At 38.3% G+C, this 21,374-nt stretch overlaps 1 long non-coding RNA gene across 1 annotated transcript; it reads right to left on the minus strand.

The window, feature by feature from the left end:
* Positions 1–7,251: 7,251 nt before the first annotated feature.
* On the minus strand, positions 7,252–10,310 carry LOC134802225 (uncharacterized). Its single transcript, XR_010145812.1, has 2 exons — positions 10,246–10,310; positions 7,252–8,417 (listed from the first exon to the last, which is right to left on the minus strand). It is a non-coding gene; the product is annotated as an uncharacterized LOC134802225 (long non-coding RNA).
* Between the last annotated feature and the right edge of the window lie 11,064 nt (positions 10,311–21,374).

A 21,374-nucleotide genomic window follows, 5' to 3' on the forward strand; every position in this document is an offset into this window, starting at 1 on the left:
AGGCCCGCAAACAGGCCTATACAAACAAAGATAAACTGAGCCCGTTTTAGGGTCCCTTGGACATGAAGACTGAACCAATTGGTTTACTTTTACTCTCATTTAATACTATTTTTTAACACACCAGCTACAAGGTGGCAAAGTTGTTGTTTAACTCCCCGTGCTAATTAATATTGATACCCGAGCAAAATCATCTTATTTATCAATTCCACCGGCAAAATGAGAAAACAACTCAAAATTAGCGGAAATATTAAAATTTGGTTATATTGCTGCTCGGTAAATTTTACTCACAATAATTAAGGTGTAATTAAAAAAAAACTTTTTAATTAATTATTACACGGAAAAGTTCTATAAGTGGTTTAATTTATTTCCCGTATTGGATTTTACACACTGTATAGTCAAATTTCTTTGGAATTACAATACCTAAAGATATTTGTTAATATTTCACTATTACTGATTTCATAAGCGAAGTTGCGAAATAGTCAACTTTTTATCGATAATCATTTGGTTATGCGAAATTGGCCCATATAAGTGTAAAACTGAAAATGGTTATTAACAGTAATGTTAATTGCCATAAATAACATTGCACTGCACTAGTTTTTCAACCTGTATATTACTATACTCTTGGAACAATTTAGTTTAGAGGAACGCAAAAAGAAGATTTTTCACCACACCAGCTTGGAAAGGCTTACTTTGCACTTCAAAAACTGATAGCAAAGTTGCATTTTATTCACATGTGAGGCAAAGTAATCAAATGCAAATTTTGAGTTGTTTTCTTATGTTTGCTGGTAGAATTGACTTTTGAATGATGATTTTGGATGATAAATATTTAATAACATTCATTTGGATTTGATTTGTTTTGCTTTAGTTTGATATTTTACATTTGTTTCGGGTTGGTGTGATAAAAAACATTGTGTTTCACTCGGGGGCAAATTTTGTTTAACCCTCGTGCTTTGAAACCCTCGCAACGCTCAAGATTCCATTTTTCGAATTTTGGAATCTTTCGCTTGCTCGGGTATCAATTTTAGCACGAGTGGTTAAACAACAACTTTGGCCTCTTGTAAAACAAATAACTATTAATTACTGTCATCATGTCATCTTCCTCGCATTGTCCCGGCATTTTGCCACGGGTCATGGGAGCCTGGGGTCCGCTTGGAAACTAATCCCAGGAATAGGCATGGGCACTAGTTTTTACCAAAGCAATTGCCATCTGACCTTCCAACCCATGGGGTAAACTAGGCCTTATTTTAGTCCGCTTTCCTCACGATGTTTTCCTTCACCGAAAAACGACTGGTAAATATCAAATGATATTTCGTACATAAGTTTCGAAACTCATCGGTACGAGCCCGGGTATGAACCCGCGACCTCCGGATTGCAAGTCGCGCGCTCTTACCGCTAGGCCACCAGCGCTTTTATTGTATGGTTCGTTATATAAACAAGAAGTAATTATCTAATAAAATTCGAAGTTGATTACTGGTTTACAGCACCTAAAGTAATTTCAAAATTTGTTATTTTATTGCTCGGAGCAATGCTGAGCCGAACGGGGCCGAGAATGCCCGAAAGGATCAGTTTCGCCGCTGTGGCAAAACTTAACATTTTAATCAATTGGCAAAAACGTGGCAATAACCTTTTATCAAAATAAAGCGTCACCGTAGATTATTTAGCATTTAAATCAAACGGAAGGGAAATTATTTAACCAGTATTCTCATGGCTCCACCGCAATGTTTCAATTTACTAGCGTAATTGGTTAAATTTGATCGTTATTGGGTATTTTAATTAATTCAAAATAAGCATACTGTTTAATTACATCGTTACTTAGTGCAGATGTACTGCATAATTATTTTCCATATAATATTTTCTCGGAAACGTTCTTATATTTCATGCTACTTCGGTCAAACTCAGTACTTCTTGTACCGAGGCTGACTGAAATAGTAAGACACGTTCGTACGTTTCCGTGAAAATATGTTGGAAAATAATTATTTACTACGAGTACATCTGTCATTTCATGCTATGAACTAAATATATCTAAGAATAAAACTAAATTAAAACTAACAACCCTAAATATACTTAATAATTCAGCCTATATACGTCCCACTGCTGGGCACAGGCCTCCTCTCATGCGCGAGAGGGCTTGGGCTATAGTCCCCACGCTAGCCCAATGCGGATTGGGGACTTCACATACACCTTTTCTCGACACCATTCAAATGGTGTCGAGAAAATGACTTGTCCATTAATCCGAGCAAGACCGTGATAGTACCATTCACACGAAAACGCAAGCTCGAAAAGCTCACAGAACCAAGACTTAATGGACAAATAATATCATTCTCAGACGAGGTCAAGTACCTGGGGGTCACCTTCGACCAAAAGTTAACTTGGAACCCTCACCTGAGGAACATCATACAAAAAGCAAAAATGGCCATGTGGTCATGTTGTCGCATGGCAGGAGCGAGATGGGGCATAAGACCCAAAATTGCTATGTGGTTATACACAGCTGTGGTGAGGCCAATTATCACCTACGCTTTCGCAGCCTGGTGTAACAAAACCAACCAAAAGACGGCAATAGACACATTAAACAGCCTGCAACGCACGGCTTGTTTAACAGCAACAGGCGCCTTCTCCTCGACACCGGGAGCGGCCCTAGATGCACTGCTGGATATTATACCACTCCACTTGCAGGTGCAAAAGGAGGCCAAGCAGTGCGTCTACAGAATCTGCACGCTAAACAGGCCAAAATGGCGCTCTCAAGCATTAAGCAAACTAAAGGCCTGGGTTTTTGCAAATAGAACCCTTAGCATGCCCACAGATGACACGCACACTCAATGTCACTTTACTAAACTGTACACAGTAGAAATACCTCCTAGAGACAAATGGACTAACGACCAAATGTTCGTCGAAGAGGGAAGCCTTATTTGGTATACGGATGGTTCCAAGAAAGGCAATGATGTAGGATGTGGGATCTATGGTGAGAGACCTAAGCTCAGAGCTAGCGTCAGCATGGGCACACAGGCCTCAATCTTCCAGGCAGAAGTCTTCGCCATCAACAAATGTGCGGAGATCAACCTGGATAGAAACCTAAGACACCAGCATATCTACATCAACTCAGACAGCCAGGCTGCTCTACTGGCACTAGAATCTCTTGAGTCAAACTCAAAACTAGTCCAGAACTGTAAATCAAACCTAAATGCACTGGCTTATTCCAACAAAGTCATACTTAGATGGGTACCAGGGCACTCCGACATTAACGGAAACGAAGAAGCGGATGAACTTGCTAGAAAGGGCGCAGACACACCCCTGGTCGGCCCAGAACCGTTTTGTGGAACCACAAAACGGGATGCATATGCTCTGCTCAACAACATAGAAAAAACGAGAGCAATCGATTGGTGGAAGTTCGTAAAAGGACAAGAACACTCGAAAGCTCTAATCAAAGGGTTCAACAGCAAAACTGCTAAGGAGCTTCTAGGGCTCAAAAGACACAAAACTTGTGCGGTGACTAGAATTTTGACTGGACACTGCAAGTTGAACAAACACATGTTTCAAATTGGGAAAAAACAAGATGCGACATGCAGGTTCTGCCAAGAGTCAGAGGAGACTGCTATGCACATCCTCTGCTCCTGCGGACCACTAATGTCCAAAAGAAGTGCCTACCTAGGGCGACATATACTGGAACCCTATGAGGTACAGAGCATTACGGCCCAAAGAATCTGGAATTTCCTGGATTCAACGGGCATTAGTAATGAACTTTAAAGGGCCGTCACAATAGATCACAGCTTGGTCGAAGCGACAGTCAAAGGCCCACATAAAACATAATAATAATACACCTTTGAATTTCTTCGCAGATGTATGCAGGTTTCCTCACGATGTTTTCCTTCACCGAAAAGCTAGCGGTAAATATCAAATGATATTTCGTACATAAGTTCCGAAAAACTCATTGGTACGAGCCAGGATTTGAACACGCGAGCTCCGGATTGAAAGTCGGGCGTCATATCCACTCGGCCACCACCGCTTCAAATATACTTATCTAAAATAAAACAAGGAATATAAAAACTACTAGAATGCTGAACATTATTTAGTATTAAGCTTACATCATGATGTTTGGGTTAACCATTAGCTATATTATGGAAGGTGGATTGGTGTGAAAATGCTTTGTTTCATATTTATTTATAATTAATTGACCGAGCGAAAGCAAAGGTATCCGTTTCAGATTGGCAAAAAAATTCTATCGTATGTCAAGTCTGCAGGTCGCATTTTTCAATCGATTTTCGTGAATTATGGTGAGCAGATTTGATAATTATATTGGTTTATTTTTGACGAAAGTCCTCGAAACTTAAACATATTTTTTTAATGTTGCAGACCTCCTAATATTTTTTTAGCTACCGCAGTCAACTTATGCAATACATGCATATTACATTTATTTAAGCAATTAAATGGCTTAAATAAATGAAAAACCGGCCAAGTGCGAGTCGGACTCGCGCACGAAGGGCTCCGTACCATTACGCAAAAAATCACAAAAAATCACGTTTGTTGTATGGGAGCTTCACTTAAATATTTATTTTATTCTGTTTTTAGTATTTGTTGTTATAGCCGCCACAAAATACATCGTCTGTGAAAATTTCAACTGTCTAGCTATCACGGTTCATGAGATACAGCCTGGGGACAGACAGATAGATGGACAGACGGACACCAGGAGTCTTAGTAATAGGGTCCATTTTTTTACCCTTTGGGTAAGGAACCCTAAAAAAATCTGAAATTACAGGAAATTACTGAAACACAGACGGAGAGAAAAATTACGCGTATTTACGTCAATTGTTCCACATTCTACGTAAATAGTCAACCATAAAACGGATTCGTTCATTACCTCCGACATTTTTGCAGAACATGGCACGTTTCGGAATATTAGTATTGATAAGTAAGTTTTTATATTTTGTTTTAACCTCTAGTCCAGATCAAAGGTCTCCCATTTCATAAAAAGCAATAAAATAATAAGGACATATAAATCACATAATATAGGTGAATGGCAGTACTTGATCGGTGAAGGAAAACATCGTGAGGAAACCGGACTAATCCCAATAAGGCCTAGTTTCTCCTCTGGATTAGAAGGTCGGATGGCAGTCGCTTTCGTAAAAACTAGTGCCTACGTCTAATAATGGGATCAGTAGTCAAGCCGATCCCAGGCTGTCTGAATCGGTAACGTAAAAACTTCACGCCAAAGCAAGTGCTGCCATCTACCGTTCTCGGATGTTTTCTTGTGCATAGTAGGTTCTGTCGAGCAGTAAAAGTCAGGGTAGGGATCTGCACTACTGTTGTGAGTCCCATCCATTATTTCTATGCCATTATAATGATTCCGATGATTTACAAAATGACTTGCCAAGTTTTGCAGCAAGTACAGATATAAACGGTTGTACTTTTTTCCAGTGTCTATGTCTCTAATAACAGCCGCCCCACAAGGCCCACTTCAACGTTTTCCACAACCTCATCACCAACCTCGCAGCTACCAATCTCGCAGCTACCAACCTCAACACCAACCTCAAGGCTACCAATCTCGCAGCTACCAACTTCAACACTACCAGCAGCTACCACAGTCCCCACCGAAACAACAGAGTTTTGACCCATTGTTCGGCCTAGGGTCATTAATCAAGATGCCTTTGGATATACTTAAAAAAATCATACCTTTTTAATTTGTATAGATATTAAATGCGACAATTAACAGCCAATATCAAATTTACTAGCCCCCTAAGGCCGTTCAAGATCGTCCTATAACATTTAAAAGTCAAATTAACCAGCCAGCGTGAGGAAACGACTCTAAATTTGCATCAACTTACCGCTCTTGTTGATAAAACTAAACTATACTTGGTCAAGAAGATCTTGTCAGTAGAAAAAGGCGGCAAATTTGAAAAATGTAGGCGCGAAGGGATATCATCTCTTAGAAAATTTGAATTTCGCACCCTTTTCCAGGGCTCGGAAACCGGTATTTGCTCCATACAAAAATACCGGTATCATTACGTTCGTTTTCGTTCTTTGGTTTATTATTTCAATTTTAATGGGACAATCTAATAATACGAAGTTGTTACCTAAATACATGATTCAGTCCTACGTACAGAGCGTAAAATAATTCAATATATCCCTATTTCGGGGTTTTAAAAAAATACCGGTTCCGAACCCTGCCTTTTTCTACTGACAAGATTTGCTTGACCATCTATATCTCACTAGCTTTGATAAAGAAAGAAAAACAAAGAAAAAAATTAAAAAGAGAAAAAAAAAAGAAAAAAAGTTCATATGTAATAGTGATTCTAAAATCATATTTGAAGACCACTACCTACTTTAGAACAGAACATGAACGACCACTCAAATTCAATTTCCCAAGTGCATTAAAAATGCAGCTTTTTTGAATGACTACCGCTTCAACCACTTTCAGACTAATTACCCGCAAACTACCATTACACCACATTAAATCCAGTCATTTATATTTTAGGGTTCTGTTTTTACGTACCGTAAAACGGGGTGAGTAGGTTTCTCGGGGAGTGGTGGGTTATGAATGGGGAGAGAAGGTTTGAGAGGGGGGTGAGAAGGCTACAAAAATAATGTATTCCAATTTAAAATGGAGCTATAGTAATACGCATAATAAAAAAAATCGATCCAACAATCTTCCAAAATCACCTTTGTATAAAAAACCCCTCTCACCCCAAATACGAGGCACTACGGGGTGAGGTGGGTTTTCCTCTGTTATCGTCAAAGTTATGAAATGGAACTACCCAAAATAAAATAAAAACTAAAATACAAACGTCCGGAACACTTATTATATACACCATTCAGTTTGCATATGTATAAATAAAATGTTATCGAGGTTTGAATTTCAGTTTTGATCCTACTCACCCCATTTTACGGTATTAAGAGAATATACTACACCGTTTCTGCATACAAACGTCTTCATTTTCCTCTCAGAATATTGACATTATGCAAAATGTTTTAACATAAATTGATGTAGCTATGCCCCCATGTTTGACTTTTTTCGGTTCTTTTATTGGTGTAAAAATTAGGAGCGAATAACATATTTCATAAAATAATTAAATGCTCCTAACCCTTACAATTAAAGAATCGAAAAAAATCAAACATAGGGGCATAGCAGTGTCGAACGCCTCGGCCCGGACACGGCCCGGTCTACGGATCTAAAGTGAGTCATCCTTAAGCGTGGAAGATGGTAGGTACTTGGGTATGGGTATGAAGAATATGGGTGTATCTTTCAAAAAAACAACAGGCAATCTCTCAACAACCAATGTATTAAATTTCTTTTTTTAAATATCGATAATGTATTTATGAATAATGAATTTTGAAACCAATCATATAATTTCCAAATAATATAGAATTTTATAGGTAAATATGTTCATAAGCTTGTTTTGGCATCTCATTGTAGACTGCGACCGTAGTGTTAGAAAATTCAAGAAGAGAGCGCTTCTGAGCGAGTGTTTTCCCGATCGGCTTTTCTTTGTTTGTGTACATTTTCTTCCTGGTATTTCTTCAAGAAAAGATTTCGCACCTTTTCCTGGCTCTTATTTAACATTTGAAGAACACCGAGCAGGTGAATTTATTTCTGCATTTGTAATTTAGCTAGGTATATTTTTTGAAAGTATATCATAGTGTACTTAAGCAGGAATCGACTTTGAACAACTCGCTTAGAAAAAGTTACTGAAACTTTTGAAATTATGAACATGAGCAACCAAGCCGTAGGCCGCAGGTTGGCCATATGGGGCGTGGTGGGCAAGGAGAGGGGCACGGGCAAATCGGTTCAGGACGAGGGCATGGTGGGCTAATCGGTCCCACATACGGGAAGGGGCGAGGGCATGGTTGTGGGCACGGGCTAAATCTGTACTGTGAGTAAGGTGGTGGGCACGGACGTGGGCAAATTGGCTCAGGACACGGTTGTGGGTATGGGTAAGGCGGGCACGGACGCGGGAAAATTGGTTCAGGACACGGTTGTGGGTATGGGTAAGGCGGGCACGGACGTGGGCAAATTGGACCAGGACAGGGTTGTGGATATGGGTAAAGCGGTTCCACATACGGAGAGGGTCGTGGGAATTGCGGGTTAAACGGTTCAACATACGGATAAGGGCGAGGGCATGGCGGGTTAATCGGTTCAACATACGGGTAAGGGCGGGGGCATGGCGGGTTAAACGGTTCAACATCCGGGCAGGGACAGGGACATGGACAGGGTTGGGGGTTTATCGGTTCAACATACGGGCACGGACGAGGGCATGGCGGGCAAATCGGTTCAATGATGGGGTTTGGGCAAGGGCAGGGTGCGGGCAGTGGGTCCACACGGGGGCAAGGCGGGCTAGGGTTCCAGCAGGTTTCACATTTGACACGGGGGCACCAGCAGCCTGGATCAGCCTTGGGTGCCGGTAACGCGTACGACGAAGCCAAGAGCACTGAAAAAGTCATATGTAAAGTACAAAATGGTATTGCTTATTAATAAAGTTTATTATATCGATTTAATAATGATACAAAATTTTCGAAAATCCCTGAAAAACTAAGGAATTTGATGTGACATGGGACCGAGCTTTGCTCGAAAAACATATAAAAACTCTAAAATGCGGCTTTTCCCGGGGATAAGACCTAGCTAGATCGATTTTTGATTATCGAAATCATTAGAGCCGTTTCCGAGATCCCCGAAAAAAAAATTATATAAAATAATATATAAATAGCATAAATTAAATTTATTAAAAATATACATATAATCGAATAGTAGAGGGTTAAAAGGCAAAATCTAAAAACTAAAAAAAACATATAAATAAATGAACAAGAATTGCTTGTTTAAAGGTATAAGATGAATGAAATTACTAAAAGTCGAAGTCTGCAAACAGTGCGATATAATTCCGCAATAATGCCGGCCGTGTATGCGATTCCTGAACACATGATAGAGAGCTTATAATATATGTGTAGATATTAGATAAAGCAGTTTATGTAACTGTACATAATTAGGCTTTATACTACTAGTGTGGAGTTATGCAACGAGCTGAGGAGAGTTTCATTATGTAGTAGTCACATAATTTTCTTCTTCCTTGCGTTAACCCGGGGTGCATTACATTTGTTATAATTACATTTCATATATTATAGTTTGATATATCGTTATTTTGAATAACGTAATAAATGGCATACTACCGTAATACCTAATTAACGGTATACATAATGTTATTATTGGTATAATGGTCATAAGGTATATTTACACTTTGTCTAATATACATTGCCATAATTATTACATACTCTAAAGCATATTATTTGTTATAACAAGTGACATCACATAATTATTCATGTAGCATAATAGTTGCATGACATAAATGGGTTAGGTTAGGTTGGAACTGCGACTCCGCACAAACGAATAATTACCTAACAAAAGGAGGGTTAGGTTAGGTTAGAACTTTGACCCTCCGTAGAATAAAATTTTCTATCAAAAAAGTGGTTTAGGTTAGGTTTGAACTGCGGCCCTCGCAGAACGAAAACCGTGAAAAATTGGTTAGGTTAGGTTAGAACTCCGACCTCCCTAGAATAAAATAGCTAGCAAAAGCAGTAGGCCTGCGTACTAGTTATAAAAAGTATGTAAAACTTTACGTTATCAGTAAATGAAATATGACAAAAAATGTTATACGATATATGTATTTATACTTGATAAAATTGTATGAAGTATTACGTTATACAAAAATATAATATAACAAATGTCATTATAAAACATGTCTATATACTATTTGAAAATTATATTACATTAGGCATTATATCAATGACAGTTTAGATGAAATCACTATATAATAAAGGAAACGTATAATAAAAATTACATTATAACATACAATAATATATCAAATGGCGTTATAACAAATGTATGATAGTTTTTTTATAATTATATTAAACATTACACACCCGTTAACCCGGCATTTGTGCCACGGCTCCTGGAAGCCTGGGGTCCGCTTGACAACTAATCCCAAGAATTGGCGTAGGCACTAGTTTTTACGAAAGCGACTGCCATCTGAGCTTCCAACCCAGAGGGTAAACTAGGCTTTATCGGGATTCCGATTTCCTCACGATGTTTTCCTCCACCGAAAGCGCCTGGCAAATATCAAATGATATTTCGTACATAAGTTCCGAAAAACTCATTGGTACGAGCCGGGGTTTGAACCAGCGACCTTCGGATTGAAAGTCGCTCTTACCGCTACGCCACCAGCGCTTTTTTTTTGTAACATAATACTATTAAAAATGGAATATTACCCAATATTTCCAACGCCGCTACCCTCACCATCTTGCCAGTGATTGAGTAAAGAACGAAAGAGTTCACCAATTATATACCCGAGGTAATATTTATGTTTAATTTAAGATAATTAAAAGTATTTCTCACAGTCAAGCGAGCATAGTTTTTTAAGTAAAAATAAGTAATAAATTTAATAAAAACGTTCAAGTTATTTATAATTACATCAAAAAATATTGTTATAGTTGGATTTTTAATGGACGTTAAATTGTTTTAGTTTTCGTCTTTTATAGCTTTATTGTTTTTAATACTTTACAATAATATTATGACATACTAATGTTTAAATATTATACTAACTTTCGATTTCGTGGAATTCAATTTTTATTAAAATGTTTTTCAAAAATATGTATGTAGGAACGTACGAGAATTTTCGGAAAGTCGGCGTCCTTTCAGTAGATATACAAAAGTTACGATTTGAATACATTGTCTTAGATTTAATAAGAATTTCATCATACACATTTTAAGAAGTAAGTACCTACTTATAAGGTTATTTTTTATGTCCACAGTGAAATCGCTTGTATACAGTCTGTCTCAGACCATGGGGCTTTAAATCCAGGGCTTGATTTACTCGCTAAACTGAGCTACTTTTACAATGGGACCAACCCTAAAATTGGGGAAAAATTTTTGGCTTTTCCATAGAAAACGTCGACATCTGATCAGCCAAAATGTATGAAAGAGTGAAATTTTTTTTCGGTATTTCGGGGTTGGTGCCATAATAAAAGTAGCTCAGTTTAGTGAGTAGAATCGAGCCCTGGATTTAAAGCCCCATGGTCAGAGACACCATGTTATATAACGTTGAGAGTCAAAGAAAATTGTAAAAATACGCCGGATCCCTTCAAGTCAGATGAACTCAAAGATTCCATAAACTTTGTTCCGGGGCAAATGTCCAAGTATATTTAGTTCAAACCCCCGACCACTACGCATAGGCTCCTCAATATGGTGAATCTACTTCAGATAACACGACCGGTCTGGCCTAGTGGCTAGTGACCCTGCCAATGAAGCCGATGGTCCTGGGGGATGATTTTTGAATTTCGAGCGCTCGATTTTGTCACTCGAAAATCGGTGGAAAACGGCGATATCAAATTTTTGAAATACGAGCGATAGAAATTGGGAATCGAGTGGTATCGACCACTCGATTTCAATATTAGTAAAATTTAAATGCCTAGTAGTGGAGATATTATTGAACAAACAAAATACACGAAATCTAGCGGTCGAAATTCAAAAATCGGCCCCCAGGGATCCAATCCCGGTAAGGGCATTTATTTGTGTGATCTACACAAATATTTGTTCTTGAGTCATGGGTGTTTTCTATGTATTTAGGTATGTATTTATCTATATAAGTATGTATATCGTCGCCTAGCACTGTAGTACAAGCTTTGCTTAGTTTGGGGCTAGTTTGATCTGTGTAAAGATGTCCCCTAATATTTATTTATTCTTTATTTATTTAAAAGTTCGTTTTCAAGCTCTCTGCTTGCCTGCAGCTCGGCCTAGAGCTTGCACGGGAAGTCGGAATTGAACACTTTGGATTTTTTGACATATGTAGAGCTTTTGACCTTGCTTTTTGACATTTATGGACATTGGTTCACGAGGTCGGTTCTCCTGAAGCTCGGCTTTTGGATTAAACAGAATTACCGCAAGTCCTATACAGGAGTTTACAACCTTTAACCGTACTCTGCGCGTTTACTAAACTAGGTCAAATATTGAAGTTTCACAATTCAATCACCACAAACATATGGCGTCAATACTTGGAGACATGTTATTTTTAGATAACAAACCAAATAAAATCAATTAACCGAATTGAAACCATCGTGAGACATATTACTAACATTTACGCGTGAGTGAAACCGTAAAATTAGCTAAAAATCAATGAATTTTGGCAGGGGCGTATATAGAAAAGTTGGCGCCCCGGGCCAATAAGTTTTGCCGCCCCAGAAGTCAAGGAAGAAAAACAAAAGGCGCCCCGGGCCATGGCCCGGACGACCCTAGGGTAAATACGACCCTGATTTTTGGTAAATGAAAGTCATCTGTGCTCCTAAACAGTTATTCCAACCCTAGCGAGAGAAATCGAGCTAGTTGCTTACCAAACCAGTATAAATTGGCTCTCAATTCACGCATATCTATTACAGCTTTCAAGACCAACTAACACTGGTCTCCTAGAACGTGGCGTGCCTGTCAAATATCGCGAACTTTTTACTTTAAAGTCACAAACGCATTTGAATTCAACGGAGCGGAACAAGTGATATGGACTTTGAAGACCGTCAACGTATCTTTCTAAATAATTAGTGATTTTTTTTCGATATTACTACTTATATTTAATGCGCAATTCTATTTTAAGTTGTACCTCCAACTTGCTTATTGGAATTGGTTTGTAATGTATAGGTAAACCAGAACTTTGGGAGTACTGTCAAGAGGGCGCTCGTTTTGAATTTTATATAGCAACAATTTGTATAGTGGGGACAATGGAAATTGGCAGATGATTTTTGTTTTATTCCGACAACTTTAATAAGTGCGAAGTTTGATGTTTGGATATTTCTTCGGTTTTTACGCTATAAAATTCGTGAATTTTACGACGTATGACACATAAATCAAAATCATCCAAATCTATTTTCTTTTTTTGTTTTCTTTTTTTTAGGTTTGGTCGTTTAATTCCGCCCTTACGCCCTTCGCTAGCAATCCGTGATACCGATGCATGCGATACACCTAATACACAAATCAAATTATTACAAGACATCAACCAAATCGTGACGACCTGACTATAGTGACATTTGTCCATAAGTTTGAAACTTACCCGTCAATTCAGGTGGTAATTTTGTTATGTTTTCTAATGGAAGATATTTCTCTCCCGCACGTTTTTTTTTCAATAAATAACTATATACACCGTTTACAACTTTTTCTCTGTAAAATCTAAAACTTTCGGCATGATTATTGCAGTCTAATAATAATTCACACGAAACTAGACAAAGCAATGTTTACATTGTCAATATTGACAACTATCATAGAGGGTAGATGTTGTCTATTATTAAAGTTGTTGCCATTGCTAGAAATTAGTACCAACAAATTTCCGTATCATGGCGCACCCTCAATAGATCCTGGTTCACCTATAATTAACTGTTTAAATTTAAAAAGTGTTAGTTACTAACATTCGATAACAATAGAAATTAATAAAAAAAAATACTATAAATTAACTTAGGATTAAAAATTAATAATAAATTAAATTAGTACCTACCTAGTATATTTATAGTATGAAAACTTAACCCAATCATAACAGAAATGCCTCGTCTAACAGTTCGGCCTGCGGCAAGGACCCCATTACACTGGCGGCGTTACCTCTTTGTACCGCTAGGGCGATACGTTTGTAATTGGTTTTTTGTAGGTAAGTATATTTTATAGTTTTTATTTTTATTTTATTTCTAGTTTTAATATTGTATTCTGAACTGAAATAAATGTCATATACTAGGAAAAAGTGACCAAGGCCTCCAGTGCCCCAGGCTGAAATCGAACCAGCGTCCTCTGCTATCGCGGCAGGTGCCTGTGCCATTCGGCCACCGGGCCACAGCGGCATAGGTCGAATTTTTCCAAGTATATGTACTTCTTACTGAAGGCTTATGGCGCCCCCTGACCATCCCTGAGGTAGAATAGTATGGTTCGGACCTTCTAACTGGATCATCTCAGGTGATACCGAGTTAGCGAGTTAGTTTATAATTTATATAGTAGTGTTTCTACTTGATAAAAAACAAATTAAAATATTTTCTGAAAATAATTTAATTTGTTCTAATACTTCTAATAGTGTTGTATTATTATGAAATAAATAATTATGTATTAAACTTGCTATTTGGATTTTGGATTTTTTATATGATTTCCACTCAATCACGAGCTCTTTCGATCCTACTTACGAGATAAAAAAACCGGTCAAGTGCGAGTCGAACTCGCGTCCCAAGGGTTCCGTACTGCACTCATTTTCGAACGAGCGAGCAAAGCCAAGTTCTTACATTCAACTTACTTACAACACACGGCTGGCTAGGGCACGGCCAGGCCCCTGTTTCACCAACGTGACAGGTGCGACGAATTGTAAAATCACTGTTGCTGACGTCACAGGCATCCATGGGCTACGGTTACCGCTTACCATCGGGCGGGCCGTATTCCTGTTTGCCACCATCATTGTATTATTAAAAAAAACTTTATGATATCGGAAAAAACAGATATTTCTCTTGCTAAGTTTATGACAATTGTCACAAGAAACACTACAATTGTCACGAAATTCCGACATATAACTCATTACCTGTCAAGAATTACCTACAATTCTTCTAAATCTTTGACAATTGTCAGAAACTTCGCAGGAGAAATATCTGTTTTTATCCGATATAATAAAGTTTTTTTAAATAATACAATGATGGTGGCAAACAGGAGTACGGCCCGCCCGATGGTAAGTGGTAATCGTAGCCCATGGATGCCTGTGACGTCAGCAACAGTGATTTTACAATTCGTCGCACCTGTCACCGATGTGAAATTGGGGCCAGGCATTTTCATGTTTTTTAACTGAGCTGTCAGAGGATAGTTAGTTACGCAATAACTTTAGTAGGTAAATTAGTTCAATTTTAACCAAAATTTTGTTCAAGTATTATGTTAAGCATAGTGCCTACATTCTTTTTGCGTTGGTTAAGCGTATCTCTGTTATTTCAAGACATAGACTAGGAAACCTCTAGACGGAGTTTAGAGCAATTATTTCATGAAACCGATGCTGCCAAAAATACGGGGGTGCGAGGGACGAGGTGAGCGAGATCCCGTGCCGTGATTGGTCCGTTCAAACGACGAACGAGTTCACGGACGTCACACAAAGACACTTTCAACTCGAACATGGAGTAAATTTACCGTATGCGTGGCAGAGGGGGTAGCGCGACTATGCTCAGTCTGGAGGATGTTTTGTCTGTGTTTCAAGATAACAGATATACGTCTTCTCATTTAGCTACTTAAACCAATTATTTGTTCTATGTTTGAGCACTAACCTCCTACAGCTCATCATTCGACCTTGCGTGGAGCCGCACCTCTCTCGGATGCTTCAGGCCTTTTGGCCTCACGCAGAGCTTGGCCTTCGACCTTCGCACTAGCTATCCACATACCACGTTTCACGTAAACAATTGCGGTCGTGGCCCTGATACAGCCTACCCACTATTTTTAATCTTAAGTCCGACTCACGCTTGACTGCAGACTTTTTATAGATTTTCCAGTAATCAACAGGTAAAGAACTATATTTCGTGTTTTGTCCAATATTTAGGCCTGTAGTTTCAGATGATTGGACACTTAATACGACACGACCACTTCTTTAAAACTAATCCTGGAGGGGCGGATAGGATGCAAGCGGGGTAGAGGAAAACCTAGACGCAGCTTTTTAGACCAAGTGAAAGAAAAAGTAGGGGTCGTGTCGTATCAAAAAGTCAAAAAGCTGGCGCAAGTGATAGGAAAAGCTGGAACATACTCCACCGACAAGAGAATATCTCAAAAGTTAATGATGATGAGTTTCAGACGCTTGAAGTAGGTACTAATTTTGTTCTGTGTTTGAGCACTAACCTCCCGCAACTCGGCATTCGGCCGCGCGTTTTTAAAAGCCTCTGCGCTTCAGGCCTCCGGCCATAAGCGTAGCTCGGCCTTCGGCCTTCGCAATGGCTGTCCACACCACGTTTTACGTAAAACATTACGGCTGTGTCCCTAAAACAGCCCAACCGCATTTTTTTCCTTAAGTCCGACTCGCGCATGACTGTAGATTTCTAATAGGTTTTCCTGTCATCTAGAGATGAAGAACTATTTTGTGTATTTTTTCCAAAATTTTAGACCCAGTAGTATCGGAGTTAAGGGGGGGGGGGGGGGGGTGGTCATTTTTTGCCTATTAAATAACTTCTAAACTATTTAATATAAAATAATAACAACAATATATTTGAGATCGTGAAAATAAGCCCTTTCGTTTAATATATAACACGATATGGTTTGCAAAACTTTGTTTTTTAATTTTCTCATTTTCCCCCAAAAAGTGCCCCCTATGTTCAAAATTCTTTTGTTTTCATTACGTGTCCGTCTTTGGGTCACAGACTTGCATATGTGTACCAAATTTCAACTTAATTGGTCCAGTAGTTTTGGAGCAAATAGGCTGTGACAGACGGATAGACGGACAGACAGACGCACGATTGATCCTATAAGGGTTCCGTTTTTTCCTTTTGAGGTACGGAACCCTAAAAAGTGTCTACAAAATTTCATACATTTTTTTTGTTTGTCCGTTTGTTACAGCCATAGAAGGTTGTATTGAAAACGTAACCAAATGAACCAAAAATATTCGGGATATTTTTTTTTCTCAAGAAAAATGGAAAAGCTTTGACATGGATTCAAGTGAATCCATATTTGTAACAATCTATAAGTTGTTGTTGCCATGGTCTAATAAAACATGGTCTTCCATTCCCAGAGTGACACGGGCCTACGTCACAATAACATTGCCACTTTATTTCAACATAACATGTTACATGGGTACATTATACCTATGGTTAATAAGTTAAAATATTTCTTAATAATTTTATAATTTTCATTTATATGTATTTTAGCTTAAATTTTACAATAACACGTCATTTTTAATTACTTGTTAGCAATATCTTCCGATTCACGAAAGAAATTTCAGACTTTCGGGTAATTCTGTTTATACTACTGGCAACACAGGATAGCGCTGTGCACATTTGACAATTCGGATCTAGATAACTTCATGCCCTGACCGTCATCCTTGTCGAACGCGTGTTAATTGTTATTTCCTTCTCGCTCAGTGTCAGCAGTCGCAGTGTTTTCCAAACTTTTCACGTCGTAAGCTTGGTAATTAATGTGTAACTGTGAATTAGTTTTTTAAACGTTTGTCTTGTATAGATAAATAAAGTTTAATTTAATACATTAGATTTGTTTTATTTTACTATGTTTCTACATGAATAACTTAAAATTAATGCCGTTAAAATAATTTTCACCGTTGGTTAAAATTCTCCCACATTTCAAAGTTTGAGAACCTGTAAACAGCATGATGACGTAGGCGCGTGTCAGTTAGGTCATACGCGAATCTCGGAATGGAGTACCAGGCGGAGTATATTATTATACCATGGTTGTTGCCACTGTTGGTGAACCTTAGTAAAAATGAAAGACCTATTACCCTACAGCTACACTATCGAAACAAAGAAAAAAAAAATTCGAATAAAACTTTTTGTATGTTTGTACTTTTTATTTTACCGTTCTGTCGCAATGCATGATTTATGTATCCATGCCAAATTGCAGCTTTCTAGCACTAACGATCACGGAGCAAAGCCTCGGACAGACAGACCTGGCGAAACAAACCCTAAACAAAATTTAAGTCGCTAGGGACCTCATACTATTGTCACTGTCATAATGTACGAAATGGTACTAAAATTAAATTCTTTGAGTACAAACACATACTTAATAGCAGGGATGTTGCGGATGCAGGTTTTTTGACATCCGCGGATGCGGATATTTAAGGCCTTACATCCGCGGATGCGGATGCGGATGCGGATGTCAAGATTTGGTACTTAAAAAACGTCAAATATTACATTTTTAGCATTTTTTATTTAAAAAAAACGAAACGTTTAGTATTTGAACAAGATTATAGGTGCGTTTTATTTAATAAACAGTAACTTGGCCGACTTTTCGGAATCTAGACGATTTCGTTATATATAATGACGAAATTACCTAGCACTTTACGCCGCCGGCGCCGCCGCTAATACGTTCCTGTTACCGACTTGGTCGACATCCGCATCATGCGGATGCTCCGCATCGATTTTATGCGGATGCGGATGTAGATGCGGAAGTTGAAAATAATGCGGATGTTCCGCGGATGCGGATGCGAATATTCGCAACATCCCTGCTTAATAGACATTAACGAAGTCACACGTTTAAACTCATTGTGGTTTTTACCGTGCCTGCTCTTTTTAGCACCACTAAAACGAATACCAACACACAGTTAGCAGTAGCAGAGGCTATTAAATAAAAAAGAACTACAACCTTCATAGAAAGCTAAATAGTATTTTTTTGCTAGAGTAGCCAAAATGTCAAAAACGGAACCATTATTATCTAGTCATGTGCGTCTGTCCGCCCGTTTCTCTGTCCGCCTGTCCGTATGCCACGTCCATTTTATTCGGACACTTTTAAGGTATATTTTAAAGAAATTTGGAACATAGGTCTATTTTGTAATCTGACAAGGTTGAAGGTAAGGTACCCAACTGTCCGGCTCCGATTTGATTTATTTTTATATATGTTACAGAGTAGTCTAAAATATAGTTGGTCAAGCAAATCTTGTCAGTATAGTCTGTTCGAGATCCTGAAAACGGAGAAAAATAGAGATACTACTCCTAAAAATACGAATAAGAAACCAACATTAATATTATAAAAGAGGAGGATATTTCCAATATAACATTCCATACTTGCAGAACTGTATCTCCATTATTTATGCTTTTTATTCAACGCTGAACACAGCCCTCCGCGCCTCATTTTCGGGAAAGGCGCGTGGCGTGAAAAAGCGATTGCGTAACATTAAATATAATTTTAAAGGTATTAAATATTCATTGAAAAATTTAAAGAAATTATGGTGTATTTAAAACATGTCAACAAATGTACTACTTGTAGAAATTTATCTTAAAATATTTTTTCAACAAGTTAGACAATTATTAATTAACAAAATTTTCTCGAACTTCCTTCTTTATTAAAAACGAAAAAAAAATTATGTATGTAAATAAAAAGCATAAATAATGGAGATACAGTTCTGCAAGTATGGAATGTGTTATTGGAAATATTATATAATATTAATTTCTCTCCTCTTTTATAATATTAATTTTTATTTCTTAAATATTAATACTTTTTGAGATATTGGGGAAATAAAAAATAACTACCTTTTCCCCCCTTTTTTGTTTATAACTTTTGATATTTTTTGTGTGCTAATACACGCTTTGAATACATTTTTCTAGGCATCATGACGAATCTAATGAGGTATCACACGTATTTTTAGAAGTAGTATCTCTAGTTTTCACCGTTTTCAGGATCTCGAACAGACTATTAATTAAATTATGATTATTAATTAAATGAAAGAACTAAAACTCTACTCGTGAGTGAGTACTCTATTTCGATAACTAGTAGAACTAGTCACGGTTAAGGGTATCTCTATTTTTCACCGTTTTCAGGATCTCGAACAGACTAGTAGAAAAAGGCGCAATTCTAATTTTCTATGAGACTACAACCCTTCGCGCCTACATTTTTTAAATTTGCCGCCTTTTTCTACTGACAAGATTTGCTTGAACAACTATATAAGACAACTTTGTATGAAAATCCTAAATAAATAGCGCAACCCTCAACGAAGATCAGGTTTGCTGAGAACGCGGCGTGGTACGAGTATGGAGGTTGTCAGTATTTTCTACACTAGCCACTGGCACTAGCAATTAATTCCTTTGGTTAAGAACAAATCCAATTATTCCTCTGTCGACTTTATTTCTAAACTCGCTCTCAACTGATGGAAAAGCTACCTAGTCATGTACGAAATAGAATCCACTTTTGAATGAACCAGGAAGATGTGGTGAAAAGTCTGTGTGCTGTGAATTCTTTTTCTTTATTTTTATACTCGTCGGTGAGGTTAGAGTGGGTAAACAATCTTTTTGTCGCGCCTCAAAGGAAAACCATTACACTAAATAGGTATGTGTATAATGTGGGTTTGTGTAATGACACAAACCGAGTTTTGTCTTTTAGTAAAGTTAATATTATTCACCTAACAATACCTACTCGTACACTCGCTACTCGCGTGGGCGGGGCACATTGCCCGTAGAACCGATGGCCGTTGGGGCGGAAAGGTTCTCGAGTGGCGACCACGTACCGGAAGGCGCTACGTGGGTAGACCCCCCACAAGGTGGACTGACGACCTGGTAAAGGTCGCGGGAGTCCGCTGGATGCGGGTGGCGCAAGACCGGTCATTGTGGCACTCTTTGGGGGAGGCCTATGTCGAGCAGTGGACGTCCTCTGGCTGATATGATGATGATGATGATGATGATGAATACCTACTCGTGCAGTCACTGTCATTTAGGGTTCTTGCTAAATTGGAAATTCTATATAGCGTAAGTATTGAACAACCAATTTAGCTAGCAGCCTAAATGGCGCAACAATCGCGGAGCGTGATGGTACATATTGTAATGGCTCCTCTACACGATGGGCTATCATATTGGCCCACGAAGCTTGCCCAGCGTGTGGAGAGGGTAGTGTCGGATGGCTTATGGCGCGGCGGGATGGCGATGGGATGGCTGCGGTGTCAGTTTTGTCCGCACATCAAAGGTAGTGGGCCTGCGATGGCGCGTACGCATCTACACGTGGTCTCAACCATCGCATGGTCATTTAGCTGGTCCAGCGCTGGGCCATCATGTAGAGGAGGCATAAGAAGTTAATATGTATAGTCACGCTCCGTGATTGTTGAACCATTTATGGTTCTAGCTAAATTGGACTTTCTATAGCGCAAGTATTGAACAGTTAGATTTAAGATCCTATTTGTTCTTCATTTTAATTTGCTATAGCAAAAAGAATAGATAGTATAGAGGGGTCCTGTCATTGTGAATTTTGTAGTCACTGTAAATTTACTGCCATCTATCGACACACGACTAAAACTCAAAATGAAAACTTATAGAGTTATCAAAACATGTATATATATGGATAAATGATTTTATTATTTTTATATCATTTTGATGAATATGAAAATCAAGAAAAAAGTTATGGATATATGTATTTTACCTTCACTGACTTATGCAAGTCAAACCTGGCTGTTCACTGCAAAAAGTAAATCAAAAATAACTACATGCCAACGAGCAATGGAGAGAAGCTTGCTAAACATAAAAAGAGTTCAAAAAATACCACATATAAATATAAGAGCTGTAACAAAACTAATAGACGCTCTCGAACACGCCAAAACACAAAAATGGAGATGGGCTGGACATGTTGCCAGGCTGTCAGACTCGCGCTGGACCTTGAAAGCTACCACCTGGAAAGGACCTGCAGGCAAACGACGCTCCGGGAAACCAAACAGCCGTTGGACTGA

This window comes from Cydia splendana, chromosome 24, assembly GCF_910591565.1.
Source record: "Cydia splendana chromosome 24, ilCydSple1.2, whole genome shotgun sequence".
Lineage (NCBI taxonomy): Eukaryota > Metazoa > Arthropoda > Insecta > Lepidoptera > Tortricidae > Cydia > Cydia splendana.